General features: G+C 36.5%; 1 long non-coding RNA gene across 1 annotated transcript; it reads left to right on the top strand.

Annotated features, from left to right (window-relative positions):
• Nucleotides 1-240: 240 nt before the first annotated feature.
• On the top strand, nt 241-8,872 carry LOC106727231. Its single transcript, XR_001363401.1, has 3 exons — nt 241-256; nt 4,549-4,555; nt 8,633-8,872. It is a non-coding gene; the product is annotated as an uncharacterized LOC106727231 (long non-coding RNA).
• The last annotated feature ends 1,461 nt before the right edge of the window (nt 8,873-10,333 follow it).

The raw sequence follows: 10,333 nt of genomic DNA, 5'->3' as shown, positions 1-10,333 counted from the left end.
TCCTTCTGCTTAAGCTGAGCTTTTATTGTTGCTCTCTTTCTAATTCTTTAAGTTTTAGGGTTAGATATTTTCTTACAATTTTTTCTTGTTTTTTTTAATTTAATTTTATTTTTTTTGAGTTAGGGCTGTAGACCTATGAACTTCCCTCTCATGACTGCTTTCACTGAATTCCATAGGTTTTGGGTTGTTTTGTTTTCATTGTCATTTGTTGCCAGGATGCTTTTTATTTCTTCTTTGATGTCTTTGGTAACCCAATGTTGTTTAATAGCATGCTATTTAGCCTCCATGTGTTTGATTTTTTTGTCATTGCTTTTATTATAGTTGAATTCTAATATTATGCCATAGTGGTCTGAGATGAAGCTTGATATCATTTCTATCTTCATGAATTTGAAGAGACTTTGCCTGTGTCCCAATATGTGGTCTATCTTTGAAAATGTCCTGTGTGCACTTAAGAAGAATGTATATTCTGAAGCTTTGGAGTGAAATTTTCCGAAGATGTCAATTAATTCTATCTGATCTAGTGAGTCATTTAGGATTGATGTTTCTTTGCTGATTTTTTGTTTAGAGGATTTATCCAGTGGTTTCAATTGAGTATTAAAGTGTTCTACTATAATTGTATTGCTGTCTATATCACCCTTTATATCTTCTATAAGTTTTTTATGTGTTTGGGTGCTCCTGTATTGGCTGCATATATGTTTACCAGAGTTATAACCTCTTGTTCAATTGCTCCCTTTAGTATTATGAAGTGGTTCTCCTTATCTCTTGTTATGGCCTACACTTTGAGGTCTATTTTGTCCAATATAAGTATTGCTACCCATGCTTTTTTTATTTTCATTTGCCTGAAAATATTTTTTCCATTCTTTCACTATAAGTCTGTGTTAGTCCTTTGTCTGAGGTGGGTCTCTTATAGGCAGCAGATATATGGACCATGTTTTCTTATCCATTCAGCTACCCTATGTCTTTTGATTGGAACATTTAATCCATTTACCTTTAAGGTTATTATTGATAGGGGCTTGTTTGTCACAATTTTTATTCTTTATGCCTGTGTTCCTTCTACCCTTCCTATTTCTTCTTTTTACAGCAGTCACTTTAGCATTTCTTGCATTGCTGCCTGGTGGTAATAAACTCCCTTAGCCATTTTTTTTTTGTCTGTCAAGCTCCTGATTTCACCTTCAGTTTTGAATAACAGCCTTGCCCAGTATAGTATTCTTGGATTCAGTCCCTTGCTTTGCATCACTTTGTATATCTCATTCCTTTCCCTTTAACCTGATGAATTTCTGTTGAGAAATTAGTTGATAGTTTAATGGGATACCCCTTATAGATAACTTATGTTTCTCTCTGGCAGCCTTTAAAATTCTTACTTTGTCAATTTTTGCCAATTTAATTATGATGAGTCTTGGTTTCAGTCTTTTTGGGTTCAACATTTTGGGACTGTGTGCTTCTTGGCCTGGTGTGAGTTTTTCTTCCCAGTACCAGGGAAGTTTTCTGTCATTATTACTTCAAACAGGTTTCTATTCCTTTCTCTGTTTCCTCTCCTTATGACACCCCTACTATGCAGATGTTGTTTCGTGTTATCCCAAAGCTCCCTTAGGCTCTCCTCCTGCTTTTTAAGTTTTTTTTTTCTAGTTGCTGCTCTGCTTGGGTGTTTTCTTCTACTTTGTATTCAATCTCCCTGATGCAGTCTTCAGCTTCTTTTAGTCTACTTTTGATATTTCCATTTTGTTCTTTATTGCATCTTTGTCATTCTGCATTTCTTCTTGGTACTTCTTTTCTTCTTGATTCTTACACATGTTGTTGAATTTGTCTTCCATCCTTTTCAGCTCCCTTATGACCTTTGTTCTGAATTCTTTCTCTGACAAATTGCTTGCCTTCATTTCATTTACTTCCTTTACTGATGATTCCTCCTTTCCTTTCATTTGGGTGCTGTTTCTTTGTCTTCCCATTTTTGCTGTTACTTTGTGGTTGTTTCTATGTATTAGATAACCGGTCACCAACAGGTGGTCTGTGGACCACTGGTGGTCCGTGAGGTCCAAAAGGTTGGCAACCACTGTATTCAATGCAACTTCTATTTCACCCAGATTTTTTTTGACTTTGTCTTATATAGTAGATGTTTTGTGGGAACCAGTGGTGCAGTCTCTCAGGTCTTCTGGGCTGGGTAATCTAGGGATGCCCTCTACTTGTAATATTTGTGTTCTTTTGGTATAGCTGGGTCTTGAGTGTTATTGTCCCATTTGTGGGTGGATTCTCCTCTCAGGGTGTCTGGTTATGTGGCTTACTCTCTTCCACGTTGACCAAATAGTACAAAATACAAATCGGAAGACATGACACAAAGGGGTCAAAATATGAATGTACTCATGACACTGATAACCCCAATAAAATTGGTCACCAGAGAAAAGAGAATAGGAGAGAGAAGAGAGAGCAAAAATAATATTGAGAAAAGAAAAGAAGGTAAGAGAGAAAATAAAAATAAAAAGTAGGGGACAAAGATATACATATATGGGAGAAAACTCCCCAAAGCAAACAAATAAATCAAAAATGCAAACAACAAACTCCTCAAAAAATGGGGGAGGGGTCAGAATCTGTGGAGGCAGAGCTTATATCCAGAAAGTAAAATTAAAAAAATTGAATGAATGTGGGAATGGCCACAGTTCAGTATAGTGGAGGTAGTTATCGATCCATATATTTATCTACTTTTGGAAAAGGAGAATTGAGGAGAGAGCATATAGGCTTCAGTTTAGTCAGTGAAACTAATTAAGAATTAGGAGAAAAAGAGAACAAGAGAGGAGAGGTAAAACAAAAGCATGGAAAATTGGCTAACAAAGAGAAAAGAGAAGGGTGCATGGACATGGAGCACGGGAAAGGAAATTAGATATATGTGTAAGCCAACAAAGACTACAATAATAATCACATCATTAACACAGATAAAGAAGATCAATTTTTAACAAGGGGTAAAAAGAAAGGAGAGAGAAAAACTAAAGCAGGGACAGGAGAAGAGAAACACTGAAAAAGGGAGAAGTGAGGAAGAAAAGGGTGGAAAAAATAAAAAAAAATAATAAGATAAAATAAAATAATGATATAAAAATAGAATGAAGAAAAATAATACAAAAAATAAAAGATTTAATTTTTTTTCTCCCTTAAGTAAAAGATAGAAACAAAAAAGTGTAGTGTCATCCGCTTCAGCTGAGTTTTAATGTCCCATTGTGGCTGGTTTAAGACCCCTCTCTACTGTTCTGTCTGCCACTACTCAGTTTCCTGTTAGTCAGCACCGTGCTGAAGTTCTCAGTGATCCACTGTTCCTAGGTGTCTGTCTCCTCAGCCTTGGTCACAGGCAGGTGGGACCAATCTGCCTGCTTTGGTTGTCTGCCTGCTTTCAGCCTTATTTACACAAGCATCAATTTTTTACCTGGACTTTAAGTGGGGGTGTTTCCAGGACCAAATAGCCCCTCAACCCAGTCCCCCAGGAATCCCTGGGGTTATTCAGTTTCCTCATTTTTTCTGCAAAGCTCTAGGCTGGGTGTGGCTGCACTAGTTGCCCTGCGGGTGCTGCTGAGAGGGGCTAGCTCTTCAGGAGAGAAATGGCTGCTTATGGTTGGAGGGTTCAGAATGTCCCAGTGCCAGATTGCTGGTCAACTCTCCCTGTTCTATTCCCCTCCACAGCCTCTCCACAACCATCACAAAACTGCACCTTCACCTGCACTGTTGCTTTGGTGAGTATTTGTAATTGAGAGGTCCCATGAACAGGGTTTAGTAAACAAAAGCAGGGAAAATATAAAGGCAAAAGAACCATGCCACTGCGAGTTTCTCTCCCTCTCCCCCTTTCCCCCATTCCCCCTGGGTAATGCACACTCCAGCAGTTCTTCAAGCTGCCTTCCTGGGCACAGCCTCTCATGGCTGCAGACTTAGATCTACATTCCCTGGCTGCCATCATCCCTGTGGACCCCCTTCCTCAGTCGAATGTTATGTGTGTCCCCAAGGAACTCAGAAATTGGTGCAGCACAGGTTCCTTCTGACACTCTAGTCACTTTGGTTGCACATATCTCTCTCCTAGATCCCCAATCCTATCTTTCTTCAGGAGTCCTCTGTCCTTCCCAGCCATGGATTGTCTCACCAGCTGTGTTTAATTCGCCAATTCTGGGTGGATGGTATGTGATTTAGTTGTTCCTTCTATCTGCTTTGTTAGAAGGCGCAAGACATGTCTGCCTATTTGGCTGCCATTTTGGACTCCCCTATTTTTTTTGATTTTTTAAAAAACTGTAGTTGATTTCTAGTTTCAGGTCATTGTGATCTGAGAGGATGCTTGATATAATTTCAGTTTTCTTGAAATTTTTAATACTTATGCTGTGTCCTAACATGTGGACAATCGTTGAGAATGTTCCATTTGCACTTGAGAAGAGTTTATATTCTACAGCTTTGATATTAAATGTTCTGTAAATACCAATTATATTGATCTGATCTAGTATGTCATTTAAGGTCACTGTTTTCTTGATTTTTTTCTGGAAAATATATCCAGTGATGTCAATGGGGTGTTAAAGTCCCCTACTATTACAGTATTGCTGTCAACCTCTCCCTCCAAGTCCTCCAAGATTTTTTAATGTAATTAGGTGCTCCTATATGGGATGCATATATATTTGCAAGGGTTATATCCTGTTGTTGTATTGGTCTCTTTTCTATTTTGTAGTGACCTTCTATGCCTTTTTATATTATCTTTGTTTTGGAGACTATTTTGGCAGATATTAGTGTTGCTACCCCAGCATTTTGTTTGTTTGTTTGTTTCCATTTGCCTGGAATATTTTTTTTTTCATCCATTCACTTTATAATGTGTGAATCTTTTGTTCTGAGATAGGTCTCTTGTATATAACATACATATTGGTCATGTTTCCTTATCCATTCAGCTTCCATATGTCATTTTTTGGAAGCATTTAAATTTTTTTTAGGTTATGATTATTATTGTTAGTTACTTATTTATTGCCATTGTATTATTTATACCTATTTTCTCTCTCTGTTTCTCTTTAAGGAAGTCCCTTTAACATTTTTACAGCGCTGGTTTGGTGATAATAAACTCCATTAGCCTTTTATTTTTACTAAAAAGCTCTTTTATTTTTGTGTTTTGTTGTTGTTTTGTTTGTTTTTATTCTTTATTGTTTAAAGTATTACATATGTCTCCGTTTCCCCCCATAGGACCCTCCCTGACCACTCCCACCCCCCAGGACATGCCCCCAGACACAAGTGTCCATATACATTAGTTATGCTTATATGCATAAATACAAGTCCTTTGGTTGATCTCTTATCCCCCACCCCCACCCTCTCCTGCCTTCCCTCTGAGGTTTGAAGGTCTGTTCAATGCTTCTGTCTCTGGATCTATTTTTGTTAATCAGTTTATGTTGTTAATTATATGCCACAAATGAATGAGATTATGTGATATTTATCTATCTTCGACAGGTTTATTTACCTTAGCATAATACTCTCCAGGTCCATCCATGCTGTTGCGAATGGTAAGAGTTCTTTATTTTGTATAGCAGCTTAGTATTCCATTGTGTAGATGTACCAAAGTTTTTTAATCCACTCATCTGCTGATGGGCACTTAGGCTGTTTCCAAATCTTAGCTATTGTAAAATGTGCTGCTATGAACATAGGGGTGCATATATGCTTTCTGATTGGTGTTTCTGATTTCTTGGGATATATTCCTAGAAGTGGGATTACTGGGTCAAATGGGTGTTCCATTTTTAACTTTTTGAGGAAACTCCATAGTGTTTTCCACAGTGGCTACACCAGTCTGCATTCCCACCAGCAGTGGACTAGGGTTCCTTTTAATCCACATCGTCGCCAGCACTTGTCTTTGTTAATTTGTTAATGATAGCCATTCTGATAGCTGTGAGGTGGTAACTCATTGTTGTCTTGATTTGCATCTCTCAGATGATTTGTGACTTTGAGAATGTTTTCATATGTCTCTAGGCCTTCTGTATGTCCTCTTTCAAAACCTTTGCCCATTTTTTAATTGGGTTGTTTAGCTTCCTTTTGTTAAGTTGTATGAGTTCCCTATAAATTTTGGAGATTAAACACTTGAACATTGGCAAATATTCTCCCATGCGCAGGGGGCTTTCTTGTTGTTTTGTTGATGGTTTCTTTTGCTGTGCAGAAGCTTTTTATTTTGATGTAGTCCCATTTGTTTATTTTCTGTTCTTAAACTGGACCAGAGGGCCGGAACAAAAGCATGGATGGAGTGTTTGTGTGAACTAATATAAGTTCAAAGTAAACATCATTACATAAAAGGGTACGGTCTCTTTTTTTTTTAGTTTTATTCATTTCAAACGGGCCTGATCCAGCCTGCGGGCCGTAGTTTGCCCACGGCTGCCCTAGGAGCTCTATTGGTAAAGATATTACTTTGATATATGTCTGATATTTTGCTGCCTGTGGATTCTTCTAAGATTTTCATGGTTTTCCATGTTATATTTAAGTCCTTTATCCATTTTGAGTTGGTTTTGTGTGTGTTTGTGTGTGTGTGGGGGGGGAGTGGGTGTGTGTGTATGTGTGTGTATTGTGCAAGTTGGTGGTCTAGTTTCATTTTTTGCATGTGTCTGACCAATTTTCCCAACACCATTTATTGAAGAGACTGTCTTGACTCCATTGTATGCTTTTGCCTCCTTTGTCAAATATTAATTGAGCATAATGGCTTGGGTCGATTTCTTGGTTCTCTGTTCTGTTTTATTGGTCTATATGTCTGTTCTTGTGCCAGTACCAGGCAGGTTTGAGAACAGTGGCTTTGTATTATAGCTTAATATCTAGTATTGTGATCCCTCCAACTTTGTCCTTCTTCCTCAAAATTGCTGTGTCTATTCAGGATCTTTTATATTCCATAGGAATTTTGGAGAATTTGTTCCAGAACTGTGAAATATGCCATTTGTATTTTAATGGGGATTCCATCGAATTTATAAATTGATTTGGGTAGTATGAATATTTTAATGATGTTGATTCTACCAATCCATGGACATGGTATAATCTTCCATTTGTTTATGTCTTCCTCTATCTCATTTTTCAATGTCCTGAAGTTTTCCAAGTACAGGTCTTGTATGTCCTTAGTTAAGTTTATTCCTAGGTATCTTAATTTTTTTTGTTTCAATGGTAAACGGGATTGTTTATTTAGTTTCTCTTCCTTTGAGTTCATTATTGGTGTATAAAAAAGCCATAGTTTTCTGGGGGTTAATTTTGTATTCTACTGCATTGCCAAATTCATTTTTTAGGTCTAGTAGTTTTTTATGGAGTCTTTAGGAATATCTATGTAAAATATTTTATCATCTGTGAATACTAACAGTTTTACTTCTTCTTTCCCAGTTTGGATGCCTTTTTTTCTTGTCTGATTGCTATGACTAGCACTTCCATTACTGTCATGAACAGTAGTGTTGAAAATGAGCATCCCTGTATTGTTCTTGTTCTTAAGGAAATAGTTTTAGTTTTTATCCATTAATTATGATGTTGGCTATAGCTTTTTTCATATAAGGCTTTTATTTTGTTGAGTTGTGATCCCTCTATTCTCACTTTGCAGAGAGTTTTTATCAAGAAAGGGTCTTGGATTTTATCAAATGCTTTTCTGCATCAATTGATATGATTATGTGATTTTTGTCTCTCAATTTGTTTATGTGATATATCATGATTATTGACTTGCAGATATTGTACCCGCCTTGCATCCCCAGAAAGATCCCACTTGGTCATGGTGTATGATCTTTCTAATGTAATGCTGGACCGAAATTTCTAGAATTTTGTTGAGGATTTTAGCATCTATTTTCATCAGGGATATTGGCCTGTAATGTTCTTTCTTTGTATTGTCTTTATCTGGTTTTGGGATTATGGTAATGCTGGCTTCTTTGAAAGAGCTTGGAAGTGTGCCTTCTTCTTGATTTTTTTGGAATAGTCTGAGTAGGATAGGTTTTATTTCTTTGTACGTTTTTTAAAACTCCCCTGTGAAGCCATCCAGACCAGGGCTTTTGTTTGTTGGAAGAATTTTGAATACTGTTTCAATTTCATTGGCAGTCATTTGCCTATTCAGTTGTTTTTTTAATTTTTTTTATTTTTTCCTGTATGAGTTTTGGAAGCTTTTATTTTTCTAAGAATATGTCCATTTCATCTATGTTGTCCAGTTTGTTAGAGTAGAGTTGTACATAGTATTTTTTCACAATCCCTTGTATTTCTGTGGGGTATGTTGTTACTTTACCTCTTTCATTTCTAATTTTGTTTATTTGGGTCCTCTCTCTTTGCTTCTTGGTGAGCCTGGCTAGAGGTTCATCAATCTTGTTTATCCTTTCAAAGAATCAGATCTCAGTTTTATTGATCATTTTTATTATTTTTTGTTTCTATGTCATTTATTTCCACTCTGATCTTTATTATTTCCTTCCTTCTGCTTATGCTGGGCTTTTCTTTTTGCTCTCTTTCTAATTATTTCAAAGTTGTAGGGTTAGGAATCTTATTACCATTTTTTCTTGTTTTTTGAGGTAGGCCTCTATAGCTATAAACTTCCCTCTCAGTACTGCTTTCACTGTGTCCCTTAGATTTTGGATTGTTTTGTTATCATTGTCATTCATTTCCAGGATGATTTTAACTTCTTCTTTGATCTCTTTGGTAGCACAATATTGTTTACTAGTAATAGCATGCTATTTTGCCTCCATGTGTTTGCTTTTTTTCATTGTTTTTATTGTAGTTGATTCATAAATTTAGGCCATTGTAGTCTGAGAAGATGCTTGATATGATTTCTATCTTCTTGAGTTTGAAATGGCTTTGCTGTCTCCCAATATGTGGTATATTTTTGAAGATGTCTTTTGTGCACTTCAGAAGAATGTATATTCTGTTGTTTTTGGTGAAATGTTCTGAAGATATCAATTAATTCCATATGATATAGTGAGTGATTTTGAATTGCTGGGGTTTTTTTTGCTTATTATTGATTTAGAGAATTTATCCAATGGTGCCAATGGGGTGTTAATTTCCTGACTATGATTTTATTGCTGTCGATCTCTCCATTGATATCTTCCAGTAGTTTTTTTTTTTATATGTTTGGGTGCTCCTGTATATGTTTGCCAGAGTTATATCCTCTTGTTGAATTGCTCCCATTCATATTATGTAGTGGCCCTCCTTTTCTCTTGTTATGGCCTTCACTTTGAGGTTTATTTTGTCAGATATAAGTATTTCTACCCATTCTTTTTTTTAAATTTCCATTTGCCTGAATTTTTTTTCCATCCCATCACTTTCAATCAGTGTGAGTCCTTTATGTAGACAGAAGTTATATGGGTTATGCTTTCTTATCCATTCAGCTACCCTATGTCTTTTGATTAGAACATTTAATCCATTTAATTTTAAGATTATTATTGATAGGTACTTGTTTGTTACCATGTTTATTCCTTATGCCTGTGTTCCTTCTTCCTTTTGTACTTCATCATTTACAGCAGTCCCTTTTAGTATTTCTTGCATTGCTGGTTTGGTGGTAATAAACTTTCTTAGCGATTTTTTCTCTGTGAAACTCCTGAGTTCACCTTCAATTTTGAATGACAGCCTTGTTGGGTATTTTATTCTTGGATTCAGTCCACTGCTTTCCATGACTTTGTATATTTCATTCCATTCCCTTCTGGCCTGAAATGTTTCTGTTGAGAAAACAGTTGATAGTCTAATGGGAGATCCCTTGTAGGTAACTTCCTGTCTCTCTCTTGCAGCCTTTAAGATTCATACTTTGTAGTTGATGTTTGCCAGTTTTATTATAATTTGTCTTGGCGTCGGTCTTTCTGGGTCCATCTTGTTTGAGACTTTGTGAGTTTCTTGGATTTGTGTGAATTTTTCTTCCCAAAATCTGGATAGTTTTCTGTCATTACTTCTTTAAGCTGGTTTTCTATTCTTTGCTCTGTTTCATCTCCTTCTGGCATCCCTATTATGTGGATGTTCTTTCATTTCATGTTGTCCCTAAGCTCCCTTGTTCTCTCCTCCTGCATTTTAGTTTTTTTCGAGTTGCTGCTCTGCTTGGGTGTTTTCTCTACCTTGTCTCCTAGCTCACTGATGTGGTCCTAAGCTTCTTCTACTCTACTGTTGATACTTTCCATTTTTTATTACAGTTATGTCATTCTCAATTTCCTCTTGGTTCTTCATTTCCCCTTGACTTTTACACATGTTTCACATGTTTTTGAATTTGTTTTCTATCTTTTTCAGCATCCATATAACCATTGACCTGAATTCTTTCTCTGATGAATTGCTTGCCTCAATTTCATTCACTTCCTTTTCCGGTGATTCCTCCTTTTCTTTAATTAGGGGGTATTTCTTTGTCTCCCAATTTTCGCTGTTCCTTTGTGGTTGTTTCCATGTA

This window comes from Myotis brandtii, unplaced genomic scaffold, assembly GCF_000412655.1.
Source record: "Myotis brandtii unplaced genomic scaffold, ASM41265v1 scaffold392, whole genome shotgun sequence".
In the NCBI taxonomy this organism is placed as follows: domain Eukaryota; kingdom Metazoa; phylum Chordata; class Mammalia; order Chiroptera; family Vespertilionidae; genus Myotis; species Myotis brandtii.
The sequence above is the reverse complement of the archived record's forward strand: the minus strand, read 5'-3'. Positions and strand labels throughout refer to the sequence as shown.